The sequence below is a fragment of the Colias croceus genome, chromosome 27 (genome assembly GCF_905220415.1).
Source record: "Colias croceus chromosome 27, ilColCroc2.1".
Lineage (NCBI taxonomy): Eukaryota > Metazoa > Arthropoda > Insecta > Lepidoptera > Pieridae > Colias > Colias croceus.
In genome coordinates, this window is record NC_059563.1 from 492229 (window position 1) to 509949 (window position 17721).

Here is a 17721-nt window from a genome sequence, read left to right on the forward strand (position 1 = left end):
ATATAATATATTTTAGAAATTACAATATAATTAATGATTTATAGTTATTCAAATAAAATGTGCCCTAAAATAAAACATGAACACAATACTCTAAACGACATTTTCCTACTTAATTACGACACACATACTGTGCATGTCGGAACGAATGTTTTATATGTCTCAGTTACAGCGTTTTGTTAATTAAAAACTTTTTTTTAATTATAAATAAAAAAATAATATTTTTTTAATTGACTACATAGTAAACCTTAGATATAAAATAGTCGTTGTCTGTTTCCTGTCTGCACCTATGTATGCTTATCTTTAACACTACGTAACAGATTTTATATGATTTTTTTAATAGATACCTAGAGTGGTTCTCAAAGATGGTTTTAGTAAATAACTTGTTAAGTTTTTGCCTGAGTGGAGGAAGCCATATATCGGAGATCATAAAGCTTTTAAAAAATCAAATATAAGTAGCATTTTTATCTCTAAAGGTTTTTGATAATTATTATTACATTATTTAAAATAACTTCAAGGCATGAGGATGAGGGCTACAACAATATGATAAAAAGTAGAAATTTCTGATAACAAATTTGGTATGTTTGATCGCATCTGTATGACTCTCTACAGACACATCTTATCGGTTCAGTTATGTATATCAAAGACATAGAAAAGCTGGTGGTGTATGTTAGGCCAATGGCTACAACATAGGTATCTTTTTCTTCTATTATTTTACAATTAAAATTTTATCTACATTCAATAATTTTGAAAGGAGAAAACAGAAGAATGAATGGTTTGAAATTTCGCATAAGTGGTAGCGGAAAGCTATTTAAATCCGCTAGAAGTCGCACCACACACCAATCTTAATATTACCAGGCCGTGTGTATTTATAATGAAAAATGCGAAAAATGTTTTATTTTCGATGAATGAATTATGTTTGTGTCACGTTAGCTTTATTTTTGGTTTCTCTTTGTATTATTTTGACCTCCATTCTTTTCGTGTGTAATTTATGTATATCGCATAATAATTAAGTTAAAATATCCTTGTGGAGAAAGCTTGAATATTTTTATATAAGCTTTTTTTTTATTAAGTTCGTCGTTTATTTTATATTCATGCTTAGAAAATTTTTGAAGTGAAAAGAGTAAAATTTCAAGGTCCCATCATCGCAATACCGTCACGTCATGTAGTAAGGCGACGATTTTGGTATTTTTGACTCCTGCAAAAGAAGATTCACTTCTGAGACACGCTCTCTTTTTTGCTTTTACCCAACTACGCCAAAGGAAGGAGGATACAATATCTAGTGTTAATCTATACTAATATTATATAATTATTTGTTTGTTTGTTTGAACGCGCTAATCTCAGGAACTACTGGTCCGATTTGGAAAATTCTTTCGGTGTTAGTTAGCCCATTTATCGAGGAAGGCTATAGGCTGTATATCATCACGCTAAGACTACTAGTAGTACATATATATATTATATGAATGTACATATGTATTTGTGTTATTTACTATAAAATGTGTTTATATTTCTTTGGCACGCTATAGAGCGTCAGCACTATGATGAATAGATAGTAAATGGCAGATTTTTGGCACCAAATTACCTTTAAGTATAATACCTATATCTCTACTTATTCATGTTTCGTCTTCGTTAAAAAAACAAATAAGTTTTTAGATGTTTTCTACATTTTCAAGCGAAATCAATGAACGGATTTTGATGATGCTTGCAGTTATGTAGAGCAGTTGTAGTTTATGTTGCAGAAAAACTAAAAAACACATAATATAGTTTATAGAAATACATGCTTTTGACCTCGGGTACATCCGTAGACAAATCACGCGACACAGCTAGTATTTATAATATCATAGATTTTTATATAGACGTACTAACTATAATTAATTATTTATTATTAATCAAATTATTTGTAGAGTTACCAGTGCAAATTTTAATAGGTGTTGGTTTTTATTTATTTATTTTTTATTGGTTTTTATTGTTCGTGTTGTAAAAATTGATACCTATTGATATGTGATATTATACATATTCAAAGCTTTGTAAGAAAAACATCGTCTTTTCTTCAAATAATATTTATTGAATCCTAAAATAAGTGTTTAGTAGTTTTCGGGTCCATAAATTATTTTTTTACACGAACGCTTGCTTGACCCACTTAGCGCTTAGATTCAATCATCATTGGAAAACTATTTGGATGTATTTAGATTATAGATACCTCTATATCTATACTAATATTATAAAGCTGAAGAGTTTGTTTGTTTGTTTGTTTGAACGTGCTAATCTCGGAAACTACTGGTCCGATTTGAAAAATTCTTTCGGTGGTAGATAGCTCATTTATCGAGGAAGGCTATAGGTTATATATCATCACGCTAAGACCAACAGGATAGCGGAGCAATGCGGGTGAAACCGCGGGGAACAGCAAGTATAATATATTTGACGATCAAGAGCGGTTCTTAACAAATTCTTAATACCTAGTTGAAAATAAACTTTAAATACGTTTCAACCGAGCATCGAACCCAGAACTTCAGCTTTTATACAATGACCCATTTCCCCAAAAAACTATACATTGTCACAAAATAATATAATATTAACATGTAAAAAACACCCTTACGTAACTCCGTCCTTGGCTGCTATCGCGTTTTCTTTGATCTAAGTCAAGGTTGCCGGTTCAGGGAGAATTGGGCTAAATGGCCGAATTTATATTTAAATTAACGTGAGAGTACGTGTTTTATTTTATTACATACTAGTGGTCCGCCCCGGCTTCGCCCGTGGTACATATTTCGCAATAAAAGGTAGCCTATGTCCTCTCTCGGTTATCAAAATATCTCCAATTACCAAATTTCATACAAATTGGTTCAGTAGTTTAGGCGTGATTGAGTAACAGACAGACAGACAGAGTTACTTTCACATTTATAATATTAGTATGGATAAGTACATAGCTTTATTCAATTCTAGCTTTTCGCCCGTGTTTTTAAAAGAAATTCCCGTGGGAATGTAGTGTTTTACCGAGGTTAACAGTAGCCTATGAAAGTTTTAGCCTTAGATTACAAAATAAAATGCTTTTAGCTTACAATCTAAGTATTTAAATAAATAAATAAATAAATATTTCTTGAAAATAAATCATATGTTATAATCGTCGTGAAAGAAATACAAACAAATAAATACATTGTAAAGATGTTTGGGTAATAAGTATATTGCAAAAAATACTGAACTGATTTGCAATCTGTAAACTGTGATTTCTCTACACATCTCGATAAAAATAATAATGATGAAAAATACTCCAGGGAAGATATTCTAAATGTACAGACGTGAAGCTACACATGTACACTGTACATACTATAATGTAGCTTATAAGCTCCTCTAGGCAAAAAATCATGCATATTAGATCAGCGAGTTCCGAGTGTTCATTTCCGATTTTGAAATCAGTCAAATCATTACTGGTCCAACTTATGTTTCCAACTTATCACATAGGTACCTACCTATAAATCGACTATTTTTTTCATACCTACAACTTGGAATTCAATGCATTGAAATAGGCTAAAGAAAAGCGCGATGTCTACGCTTAAAAAAACATGTAATTAAATACATGTATTTTACCATATTATAATAGTATTATTTAATAAGATTTCATCATTCATCATAATACATCATCAATAATTATATTATGAACAGTCAAATTATATAAAAATTATGTACGCATCGAAAACAGTTTTCACAGCGAATATTTGTATTGTTAAACATGACTGATCACACCTAATCACCCATTTTCATGACTAACCTAAAACTAAACTATCATCCCCTATTCAAGTTCAATTCGTCAAAACCATTAAAATGTTATTATTTCAATACCTAAATAAGGATATTTAAAGATAAACCTTTATTTAACTTTCAAATAAATGAAATAATTATTTTAATAGCATTGTTTATCATAATATACCTAGTCAATTAAAATATAATAGTAAATCAAAAGCTGTGTTATTGTTCTTAATTTACAAATTATTTATGTTTATTTATGTTTGTGTACTGTGTAACGGTGCATTTACATCAAATAGAGTTACAGCTAGAGCAAGAGCATTCTTTCGTGATCTTTTAGTGTAAACGAAAACTCGTATTCAGTGTTGTTCAGTATTATATAGAAATTCATAGAAGAACATTGCATAGAATCTTTTCGAACGCACTAAAAACAACAAAAGAATGCTCTACGCCTGTTTACACTAAAATAATTTGACATAGTGGGGTTAGCATTCGTTCGTTCGATGTAAATGCACCGTAGGGATTTCTTTTGTTTTTCTTGTTTTCAACTTTTAACAGTTTTAATCCATACTAATATTATAAACGCGAAAGTACCCTCTGTCTATCTGTTACTCAATCACGCCTTAACTACTGGACCAATTTGCATGAAATTTGGTATACAGATATTTTGATAGCCGAGAAAGGACATAGGCTACTTTTTACCCCGGGACATAGGATAAGTTTTAACCCGAAAATCCCACGGGAACGGGAACTATGCGGGTTTTCCTTCGACTGCGCGGGCGAAGCCGCGGGTGGAAAGCTAGTATAAGATAAATTAAAATTTATTCAAGTTGTTAAAAGTTACAATTTACTTTTTGTTTCGTGAATAGTTTTAAGCAAAAATATTAAATGACACACTAATAAGTAGCTAGCTAGGCTATTTCGATATTTTTGGAAGTAATTTTCGAGGAAATAAATTGATTTTTCAATTTATCTGCGCATATTGTAACATCACCACTGCTCGAACGGTGAAGGAAAACATCATAAAGAAACCGACATGTCGAAGAATCAAAAGTTCGTCGACATGTGACATCTACCCGCACTTGGCCAGCGTGGTGGATTATGGCATGTACCCTCATAGGAGGCCCGTGTCCCAGCAGTATGGGAACGTATATGGTTGATGATGATGGAAATATTTTTCATTTTCGTAGTAAAACATAACATGCAAAAAAAGACGTGTGGCACTCGGGGACTGCCGCGGTAAAGCTATTGCATGCTATGCCTTCAAGCCACACCTCCGAGCCCGTCGGAGTGGGGAGCGTGAGGTTTTTTCGTTACGGAATTTCTCGATTCAGTCCCCGCGCTCAAGGCCCGCGATAGAAGTTATGCAATAGCTTAAAAATTAACAGAAACTGATACAAATCCTTGAGCAATTTATATAATTACATTGAATTGTTGAATTTACTATTACGGCAAAAGGTACTTTAAAGGTTCTCGGTCTAGTTTTAAAAGGTAATTGAGGTTTTAAATATTTGCCATAAATAATTACAGTAATTAACGTTTAAACGGATATTTGAATTAAACTGTTATTTTAACTAACTATGTCACTACATTTTTGTTTACCGGATATTTTTATTAGCTAAGTTGTAGATAATTAGGTTCGTGACTATATTTAAAAACTTATGAGAGAAGTAGATAACATTATTATAGACAATCATGTAAATTAAATCTTAATACCATCCAGTGTGTTGGTCTGTTTTTCTTTCGTTCACGTCGCAACGGTGCGATTTATATGATACAAGCTTTCCATCCGCAGCTTCGCCCGCGCAGAAGAAAAACCCGCATATTTCCCATTCCCGTGGGATTTCCGGGATAAAACCTATCCTATGTCCCGGGGTAAAAAGTAGCCTATGTCCTTTCTCGGGTATCAAAATATCTCTATACCAAATTTCATGCAAATTGGTTCAGTAGTTAAGGCGTGATTGAGTAACAGACAGACAGACAGAGTTACTTTCGCATTTATAATATTAAATATGGATAGGGTTATGTTTTTGGAGAAAAGAGGCTCTAGCTAGAGAGTGACATCTACTTTCTACTACTGTGAAATATCTCGTTTCTTTGGGAATTTACTTTGACTGTGAAGACGCGGGAGGAAAGCTTATTATATCGAAATATGACATCAGAATTTGAAAATCGAAAAGATCCTTTTAATTGTTATTAAAATAACACGTTTTCTGGCAAAAGCAATAATATTTTTGAAGTGAAACTTCTTTATCGGGGTTTGAAAAAAATTTAGTGTAACATTTTTTCGTTACACGTGACATTTTTCCGTTACGCGCCATCTTTTTCTTATCCTTACCACGCGTGATTCAACGTATTTCTGTAAAGTTGCATATACAAAGTAAATTATTTTTTGAAAAATAAGGATATAAAGAAGTTTCACTTCTTACCTGTGTAGGTACACTAGTACACACACACACACATTTTTTTTGTTTGTGCTGTTAGTGTTGAATGATTTCCACCCACGTTTTTTAAGAACTAAGAAGTAAGAATTCACAGAAATTTTACAGAGATTTTTATCAATTACATTACAAAGTTCTCAGAAGTAATATGTTTTATTAGATTAATGTAACAATGTATAATCAAATAATGCACATTTTTTTGTATGTTTCGTTTTAATACAAAAGGTAAGTTATTTCTACGAATAATTCCTGGAAATATTCGCTACATAATGGACTACACGTAATTTTCACATATTATTCCGATTCGCGGAAGAAATTCGTATTTACAATTAGAAATATTAGTCACTTATAGTAATTGTTACCTACATATTTTGTTTATAAAATTAGGAGTATATTGGTTTGTTTTTGCTACAATAATGTACAAAGTCATAAATATTTAACTTATGAAATTTATTAATAAGTAGGTAAGTAGTTAGGTTAATTTATTTAAATCATTATCGTGGTTTACATGTGTAATTGCTATCTAATATAATTACAATATGAAGCTTACATTTTTAACCTTCCAGCGGTCGCGCGCGGTCTCTGAGTCCGCAACGAACTTATTTTAGTCAATTTACTGAAACTGTAAACAATAGAGGCTTGCGCTTCCGTGATACCTTCGAGGGGGTGAGGTAGCACCTATCAGTAGCCCTGTGACATTCCTTGCATGTACATGTGCTTTCTTTTTTGTGTTTGCGGTCTCAGATTCCGCGCGCGACCGATTGTGTTCGAGAAAAATCCAGTGCAATTAAACCGAAGCCGAGGTAAATATTTTATGTTTTTTGTATCTTATTATTACTTTTTATGCATTAGACTATAATAATATAAAAGTATAGTTTTAAAAATGTATTTTTGTTGTAGACAATGAATTACGAAGACTTAGAATGTCGAATATCTCGCATGTTAGAGGAGGTGGAATCAGAAGATGAGGTCTTCGATGACGTTTCGGACCAAGAAGACGACCCAATAGAAATTTCACCAGCACAGGATGAGTGTGTTCAATCAGACGCTGAGCTTAGTGAAAAAGAACCGCAAAACAAAGTATAGTTGTTTCAAATGTGGAAAACACATGTGCCTAGAACATGTGATTGTTATATGCCGAGAATTTTCATTTCCAGTAGATATTATGGACACTAATGACGAATAGTATATTATAGTTATTCTAAACAAAAATTAGTAGTTTTTAGGTATGTTTTCTTTATTTCATTTTATTATAATTTAGATTATTCTAGAACTTTACGTAAAATGATCTCAAAAATAGGTGTCATTTTAGCGTTCCTATTACACAGTGCCAATTGATGATGAATGTGATTTATTTCTAAGATAATTATAGTCAAGTTTATAATTGTTAATTGTAAAAAAGAAAATTTCATTTTGTTTTGTTTAATGTTGATTTATAACGGTGATTTCCACCCAGAGTCAAAAATTTTGAGTTTTTATAGACCTTTGTTCTATTAAGTACAAATAAAAGAAGTAATGAGTAATTAAGTTGTTTTTATTTTATTTCATATGTTTAAGACCTCTTTTTAATCATGTGCTATACAAGAAGTCGAAATATTCATTTGTTTTCCCAAACGAGACACTTAAATTTGCGGAATCACAGACCGCGCGCGACTGCTTGTGTTCGGCGCAAGGGTGCGACCGCTGAAAGGTTAATTTATACCCTGGTTATTTTTTACACCCACCAAGGTTTTACTTTAAAAAAACAGTAGCACCATAACAATGATAATAACAATAATCTTTTATGTAACGTTAAATCAATTAGAACGGTAAAAAAGTTCAAGATCGATTCGTTCGTAATCGAGATAAATTGTTTAATCGCTAACCTTGGGTTAGTGACGAATATCTTTAGACAATTGTTAACAATGTGAAGCTTATTTCCGTTGTTATTATGTTATTTTTTTAATTTTAAGCAGACTATAATAATAGACAATGTTTTATCTGTAAATGTAGGTACTTATCTAATAAAGGAAGTTAAAATAAATAAATATTTCAGGACAATTTTCGCACACGGCACGATCTGATCCCATACTAAGCTTTCGCTTGTGTTATGGAAACCAGATGGCTGATAAACATACATACTTATATAATTTTAAACAAATACTTATATAGATAATTAACACCCAGACACAGAGCAAACACCTATGTACATCACACAAATATTTGGCCCGGGTGGGAATCGAACCCACGACCTCTGGCTTGGAAGGCAGGGCCACTACCAACCAAGCCAACCGGTCAGTCAAAAATAATATTTTATAGTTCTTATTCATCCTAATCATCACCATCATCCTCATCAGTCCCCATTTAAGCCTCTAGTCTCTCCTACGTGAGTTTTAACACCAAGCTGGTCAAGTATGGTTTAATTTTTAACTAATGATATTGATTAACTTAGGATATTTTAAAGCAATGATTAGATCATGTCTTACAGGCTTACATGGCTTGGCATATAAGGAATGTGGATAATGTGCAGAAATAAATTGATCCTCTAATCCTAACTCCCGACTTTGTATAGGTAGATATTAATTGAATTGAATGATCATTTTCGAAAACAGGACAGAATTTTAAGCAAGCAAAATCACTCGCTATAACCAAATAAGAACACATATTTCACACCTCTAGGACCATCTATAAGCTTGTATAGTTTACTTTCGTAAGCGTATATCAGCCACGTCAATCTATCTATTAAACTCCAATATAGATAATAGAATTTATGATTAATGGTAACTCCTTTTCTGCTCAAGGGGAATATAGGTTAAATTCTTGTTATATCATCTTTTTAATTTGTTAGATACACCGTGTGTATAATGGGTAGCAAAGATACAGGATTCGATTCCCGGTGGAAACTAAAATTGGTCTGATAGAGCAGTGTGATAATATATGAAAATTGATTAAAAAAAGAGCGTGTGTGACGAACACACGTGTCAGAAGTGAAACTTCTTTCGCAAGGTTCAAAGATACCAAAATGTAAATAAATTTTGTTTCAAATCGTAGGTTAATAATATTTTTAAGGATTTGTAATAAATTGTGAAATAATCATCAGCAATTTCTTTCTTTTGTGAGAATGTCTCCCGTTATAGTCAGAGCCAGAATTAAAGTTAACGTTAAAGTTTTAGCCAAAGTTAAAAAAATGAAAGCCAAAACAATATTATTTCTTTCGAAGTGCACATAGGTATTTCCCTTTTTTGAGGGTCTTTATTGCATTTATTCCCTGAAGCGTTCTGGCTGAATCTTGGAAACGTAGCGAATCTAGTAATTTACAAGCATTTAGAAGCATGACTAAAAGAATTCTGTATAGCTGCATAAAATTACAAATTTCAATGCTAAATAAAGTGATGAGTCATGTATGAATCACGAATTTATTGGGTTAACGCCTTCATGTGCCCTTCGTTAAAAACTGATGTGGGAGTAAATCTATGTATTTAATTAATTGTGCAGTTTTGTATGGGATTTCTTATGACTGGAGAGAGAAATCGGTCTTTGTGTTTGAGTTGATTCGTGTGACCTTGACAATTTAGAGGGTTCATTTAAAAAATATAATAAGTAAATCAATGAAGGTCTGTACATATTTTAGTAAGTACATTAATAGATATGCTACTAGCGTAGGTTTCACAGGCTTTTTCTTTTTTAAGGACTAAATAACGCTGTTGGACTGTAGAGACTAGAGCATGTAGGTATGTAATAAGAAGTATTTGTTCGAGAAATAGCCCATTGAATTAACTTTTTAGTTTTTTTTATCAACGCTAAAAAAAAAGGTGAGACAAAACGTTAAAAATGCTTTTTCAAACTCATTGTGTGCTCGAAATACTGTTATTCATTTGCTCTTTTATAAGTATCTATTTAAAATTCAGTTTGTGCAATAAAGTGTTATAAATAAATCTTCTTCTTAATATATATAAATCTCGTGTCACAATGTTTGTCCTCAATGGACTCCTAAACCACTTAACCGATTATAATAAAATTCGCACACCATGTGCAGTTCGATCCAACTTGAGAGATAGGTTAATTTAAATCTCAAATCGTTTTAGAGAAAGCGGGCGAAGCCGCGGGCAGTAAGCTAGTAAATAAATAAATTTATCGAAGCAATTATTATAAACAAGAAGCATAAAATGAAGTTGCCATGTTGCTATTCATATTTTGTTGTAGTCGCAATTTAGTTTTTGCATTTTAGTATACTAATATATAATATTTATTGTGTTTTCATACTCATTACATATTCATGACATTATTTTGCATGCCGCTGAATAGATGTGTTGTGAAAAAATGTGGTGAATATAGCCTTGTCGAATCTATACTAATATTATAAAGCTGAAGAGTTTAATGTTTGTTTGTTTGAACGCACTAATCTCGGGAACTACTGGTCCGATTCTTTCGGTGTTAGATAGCCCATTTATCGAGAAAGGTTATAGGCTATATTTCATCACGCTACGGGCAACAGGAGAGGAGCCACGGGGGTGAAACCGCGCGGAGCAGCTAGTCTACAATAAACTGAAAGAATACGTAATAATATTATATACTCTATAAAAAATTATTCTTATGTTTGTCGTGGTTAATCTCAAAAATATCTTAAGCGATTTTGAAAATTCTTGCAACAATAGAAAGCTACGTTATTGCCGAAAGTTTTGAGTGAAACTTCTTATGCGCGTTGAGAGTAACATTTCAATCGTTTCATGGAGTAAGGCGACGATTTTGGTGTCTTTGAATCTTGCCAAAGAAGTTTCACTTCTGACACGTGTTCTCGGCACACGCGCTCTTATGACAATTTAAAATGGGTACTTTATTTATCGTGTTTTACACGAATCGTTGTTAACATCAAATAATAGGTGCCATGACGCAGTGGTGACTTCAATTGAGAAGTAGATGGTTCAGCAAAAGATTATATATTTAACAAGCTTTTTTCCGCTCCTGTTGGTCTAAGGGTGATGATACTTTCCTCGATAAATGGGCTATCTAACACCGAAATAATGTTTCAAATCAGACCAGTATTTTCTGAGATTGGCGCGTTCAAACAAACTCTTCAGCTTAATAATATTAGAATAGATTAATTTACACATTTTGAAGTCCAACAAAATAAAGTTCAATGACATTTGACATCTTTATGGTTCAGGTTTAAGATCTTAACAAAAATGGGCTGATGATGTAATTGTGGTATTAAATAATTAACCATTTATGATAGTAGTGATTATAATGATAAATTAGACATCCCACGTCTCTTTTTTATAAATTATTCAAGCGACTTCTGATCAAACTGATTTACTTATTTACGTATTTTTTTTACGTGAAAAATGATTTAAGACTGCAATTTAAAGAATATAACAAAATTCTTCGACTATTGTCTATAATACCATAGTAGATATGACTCTGGAATAGTTCCTAGGCATTTCTTTCTTATCTAAAATAATGATTAATTAAAATCTTATATATAAAATTCTCGTGTCACAATGTTAGTCTGCATACTCCTCCGAAACGGCTGGACCAATTCTCATGAATATTTCTGTGCATATCGGGTAAGTCTGAGAATCGGCCAACATCTATTTTTCATATGTACCACGGGCGAAGCCGGGGCGGACCGCTAGTTATATGATAATAATAATGTCTCTACATCTTCAAGAGACATTTTAACATACCTATCTCTTTGTCTATCAAATATTATGAACGTTATAGTTTTCACATGGCTGTTTATTGTTAAACAGCTGAAAGTATCTGGATCGTTTTTTGTCATTCTTATCTTTAGTCTGTAATAAGAAGTGGTTACTTTGCCAAGAATCGATTACAACCCACGAACTTCGTTCGCATAATAAATGTATTGTAATTGTAATGTCATTATGATAATAAATGTTGTTGTGTTTCCACTACCTATTCTTCGATTTCATTATAAAAGAGATTAAATAATAATAATTAAATGTGTATTTTTTATGTCATGTACAAGTATAGTTTCAGAGCATTAATACAAAGAGTTTTCTTTTTTTTGTAAGGGCAGTCTTTTTGTATGTATTTTCGACATTGAAAACTATGGTGTGAAACCACATGAGTAGAAAAACGGAGAAACTCTACGTAGAGTTCCATTTAATAAAGCTTTTTAGCTTATAAATTGTAGGAATTATGTGCTTCCAATGAGAACAGAGGCTCTTTTGATTCTGCAGATGATAAATATACAAATAAACTTATTATCATACTAACTTTTTATAAAAATCCACAGCCAGTAAACATCACAACACACACACACAGTTAAAAAATCACAGTACCAAAAATCTAGTCACTAGTTCACATTTTTGCCAAAACACAATTCAGTTTCGTCATTTCATTTTGATTTTGAATAGATAAAAAACGACCGGAAATATCGCCGCCATGATTGATTTTTTGGCGCGAAAAAAAGTCACTGACGTCATTTTGTGTTCTTAATTGGAACTGTCAAACATTTTAAAGCGTGAATGAGGTTATATTTTAAATGGATCATATTTTAGCACCATCACTTGAAACGATTTTAAATTCGGGAACGGCGTGAAATGCATTATTTTTCTTGTTTTTTCAGGATAAAGCTGTAGAATTTGTTTATTTTTGTTTTGCACTTAGTTTCTAAGGCGACATGGTTTGTAAGAAGGTAAAACTGTACTGACCATCGCGCGAAGAAATAGGGTGGAGGGTGGTAGTTAATCAAGCAGGGTGGAATAATTTTGCTTTTAATTATAGTGGAGTGCGTTAAAACTTGATTTCGCTATTGTTTTCTGTTTATTAATTTCGCGATGCGGACATCATAATGTGTATTACGGATATAAGACATTCTTAAATAATCTATACCTATAGTGACTTATATTTCTCAGATCGTAGATATTCTAGTCCTGACAGGGAGGAATTATTTTAAGTTAAAAAGGACAGACTTAATAAGTTAACTGTTATCAGATAGTGACCTATAAGAGTCAACAATTAAAAAGATTGTAAATGGACACTAATATATCTAGTGTTGGAGCATGCTTGAATTAGGTCACGCTCGAACTAAGCTTGACAAAGGATCATGTCTTAAAGCAGTATTATTTCCAGTATGGAAGAATGACAGAGATAGACGTCTAGCGCCATCACTGTCCCACACTGGGATTAATACTACTGCTGTACTACTAGTGTACCAGACATCATGGTATAACTAATTTATAGTTATTATAGCATGAAAAAGTGGTAATGTACCTAAATAATACTGTTGTTATAAAACATCATGGTAGCCCATCTGGATTATTCTTATAGCATATACAGGGTTACTTGTAAAACACCAGCAACCTCGCAGGACAAGTTAACTAACATCATAAGTAACAACATTTGTTCTACGACTTTTGGCATAACGCAATTAAGGTAAACGCAGGTATTAACGACCCCTCTAAGGCAATTTCAAAATCAACCATATTTTTTAAGTATACTGGTTCTTCTAAAGATTTATAATTTCATTTCATTTTTTTATAATTTCATTTCCGACCCATAAAAACGGCTGTGAAGCTATTAACGATTTTTATGCAGCTATTCCCGTTCGTATGTGAGAGGAAGCCTTTTTCCAGCAATGGAATGTATAGAAGCTAGTGATGATGATGATTACCGATCTTAATAAAATGAAATAAAAATGCAAATATATTCGTATTTTTTAATTGTAGTTATTTTTAATAAAACAAATGAGTACTTTTTAGTAATGAACTAAATAATTATAAACTTTTAAATTAATCAACATAATACTATTAATATATGTACATATATTAAATTAAGGATTTCAAACTCTAGGATATTTCGTTATGCTATTTGATTGATTGCTTCGGCGAGTTGTGTTTTACTGAATACTTTTCGCCGCTTTCGTGGCTCCATATTTCTGGAAAAAATATACCTAATTATATGTTTTATGTTAATTTAACCTAAAAACCTAAAAATATAATTTTTTTTAATTTTTTAAATTTAACCTAAAAATATAATTTTTAATAGGCACCTAATACCTATTATGTCATAAAAGTAATAAAAATATATTTGCACGCTCAATTACGAGCAGAATGTTTAAGGATCAATATTATCTGTATATACAAACATCTTTATTCTACATTCTGCAAATAAAGCAATTTGAATTTGAATTTGTAGATGAGAAACTAAACAATCTATATTCGATCGGTAATAGCTTCCTATAGTTGCTATTGCCGACCCACATGGGTCGGTATTAAAGTATGTAAGTATAAACCTAAATTGTATTACCGACCCATAAAAAAATGGTTATTTTAATTCATTTGATCATCAGACTATAAAATAGATTATAATTGATTAATGTCATACAAAATATGAACAAATGCATATTGTTTAAACAAAAAAAAAAAACAATGATTTACTTCTGTAACTATTCGATAGGGATCCTCGAAAATATCATAACTTTTTATAAATTGACAACGCTAAAAGACACAACACTAGACAAAAAAGTTTAGTCGCTAATAGATTTTTATGAAGACTCATAGCTTAGATTTAAACTGGTCCATAAAACCACTTGTGTTAGTGTGATATAATAACATAAAATAAAATAAAACAAAAAGTTACGTTGCTGCCATTGCCGACTTACGGGTCGTTGATACCTGCCGCGGCTTAAACTGGTGAAGCTAACACCGTCCCATTTTAATGTTAAGTTTTATCGTTTCAAATTACTTTTTATTAATAAAATGTTGTAAGAAATGAAAAGTTGACACTTAAATGCATTGACATTTAGTAATATAAATTAAAGTATAGATGTCATTTGTTTGTAAATGTCTTAAAAAGATACTCACAGTACTTACCCGAAGGAACAACGGAACAGTACGACACGTCCTGCTTCCACGCTACCCCGCAGCAACTTACGCATTTTAACTCTTTTTTGCTCAGTTACTCACTCTAACGTTAAAGTATAAGATGCTCAAGTAATACATTCGTGTATAACTTTGCCTACCTACAGCTAGAATAGTTCTGGAAACGTTTAAATTTCGAATTACTTTTATAGGTCGGTAATACCTTCAGATTTTCGATGGGTCGTTGATAGCTGCGTTTACCCTAATTGTTTTTAAATGATTTTTTAAACTTTTATTGTACTCTCCTAATATTTGTCTATGTTCATTTGTCTATGTTCTATTCATTATTGGATAGACGACGCGACGTTCGATTCCCCCTCTCGTTCGCTTCTTGTTTACGTAATTTTTGGGAGGCGTAGAGTTTATAATATTCAAACGGAAAAATAAATGAATATTTATTTTTGTATGAAAATAAATTCTAACAAATTATCAAAAGTCGTAGAACAAATGTTGTTGCTTATGATGTTAGCTATCTTGTCCTGCGAGGTTGCCGGTGTTTTACAACTAACCCTGTATAATTAAGTGGTCATGATATAGCTACCTACGTATGAGAAAGCTTTGGGATTGTTGTTCCCCAACCAGTACGACATGGGAACCTTCAAACAAAGAGCCTACACCTTCCTGAAAACCCAACATCCTTCTTAAGCCGGCAATACGATCGCAGTGTTCCCGACGCTGTGATCGTCATGGGCGGCGGCCGGCGTCTATCACCTACCACCAAGTGAGTCGCCAGCCCTATTGCTAGGGTTACTATAAAAAAAAAATTTGGCTACATTCCTATCTCTAATGAGTAGGTATATTGTGGGAATAAAAAAAGCCAATTTTATCATTTAATTTGCATTTAAAAGCACTGGGAATATAATCGTTAATGACTTCGATCAAGTTGAAAGCAACAATATTGCTTTTGTGTAGTAGAAAATAATTGCAAAGCCTGTATTGAAGGTACATAAACAGATATTACATCATTTGTGTAAATCTTAACTTTAACTAAAGATTATCTACACTCTCAAAACTGATTTTACACCTTAACAGCAATAAAAACTGCCATGTTAACAAAAAAAAAGGGTGTGTACAACACATACCTACACTTTTTTTTATGACTTGTACATGTTTGAAAATATAAAAATATAAGTCGGAAAACTATAAAATAAATTCTAACATGAAATGTGAACTAACGTAAAAAAACAATGAAACCTTCGCCAAATAACAATCAAAACTTGAATTAATAATTAATTATTTGTATAAAATGAAATAATTACATATTTGTTTTATTTCGAACGCTATATTCATAAAAATTCTGATAATGTTATCGCAATATCTCGAGATGTAGAGCCACCCTTTTTTGCAAAATTAGAAATTATTGTGACATAATTATCTTCTTTCAAAGTTAAACTATTCAGCTGCCTTTTATTTTATTACAAATTATATTGAAAACTGAAAAGAAGATAAATAATAATGGGCTATGTGGATTGCGAATGGTTAAAAATTATACCATATTATAATTATCTAGTGGGATGCAATTCTTGCATATAAAATAATACCTACTTGTTTAACATTTCTGAGACATTTTCTTTATAATTTCATAAAAATATTCTAAAGCAAAGAGAGAAGGATATATGGGTCTATGGATGCTTGCGGCTTGCCAGAGATGTTCGAAGATGCGTAACGAGGGATGTGTTTGTAAAGAAACAGTCATATCAATTCGTTTAGTTTGAAGTTTGAAGCATTTAGCGTTTGATGCGATATTATTGGTTATCTTCAAACACATTCCTCGCTTACACATCCTCGCACATTGTAGGTGGATAAGCACCCTAAATCGGGATTTATTTTTAAACATGTACTGAAATATTATAATAGAATCTTCGATAAAAGAATGAAAGCCATTTTTTTATCATTTCCAACATGAATATATCAGATTAAGTACTTAATTAAATATTTTATTAACCAATTACTAACTTGATGAAATTTTACTGGAATTTTCTAACACGAAATATGGTTCAGTTATATTAAGAATGCTAAAGTTATTCTGAAACACATTCCTAAACTTACATTCAAATATGTTTTATGAATATTCATAAAAAACTTGTTTTTCGATGGAAATCATAGCGAATTATAGGTTAATCACAAGTAGAAAATAGATAATGAAGTAGATCATAATATATCTACTGGTATTTATACATATATCTATGTTCGTATTTAGAAATTAACTACTTCGCTGTTCGTGTTCGAAACGTGTGGTAAAATAATAACATGAATATTTGTTTGTTTGAATGCGCTAATCTCAGGAACTACTGGTCCAATTTGAAAAATACTATCGGTGTTAGATAGCCGATTTATCGAGGAAGGCTATTATATCATCACGCTAAGACCAACAGGAGCGGAGCAATGCGGGTTAAACCGCGGGGCACAGCTAGGGTATAAAACACAATAAAATACTAAATAGGTTATATTTATTTGAAAAATATGATTTTCTAAATATAATTGTTACCATGTGAAACGAAAGTACCTAATAATAGAAATCATATAAATAGAAATGAATGCCGAAATGTTTTACGTGCATAACTGCCGAATAACTATAATTCGACATTTTTACACGAAATTACTGATTTCGGACTGAAAATTCCAACAAGAATGAAGTTGGCGCGCCTGATGTTTGAATGAACATTGAGTACATTGTAATA

The 17721-nt window shown here is 31.8% G+C and overlaps 1 long non-coding RNA gene across 1 annotated transcript; it reads left to right on the forward strand.

Annotated features, from left to right (window-relative positions):
- Positions 1–6898: 6898 nt before the first annotated feature.
- Positions 6899–7703, forward strand: LOC123703812. Its single transcript, XR_006753049.1, has 2 exons — positions 6899–6979; positions 7077–7703. It is a non-coding gene; the product is annotated as an uncharacterized LOC123703812 (long non-coding RNA).
- Positions 7704–17721: the final 10018 nt, after the last annotated feature.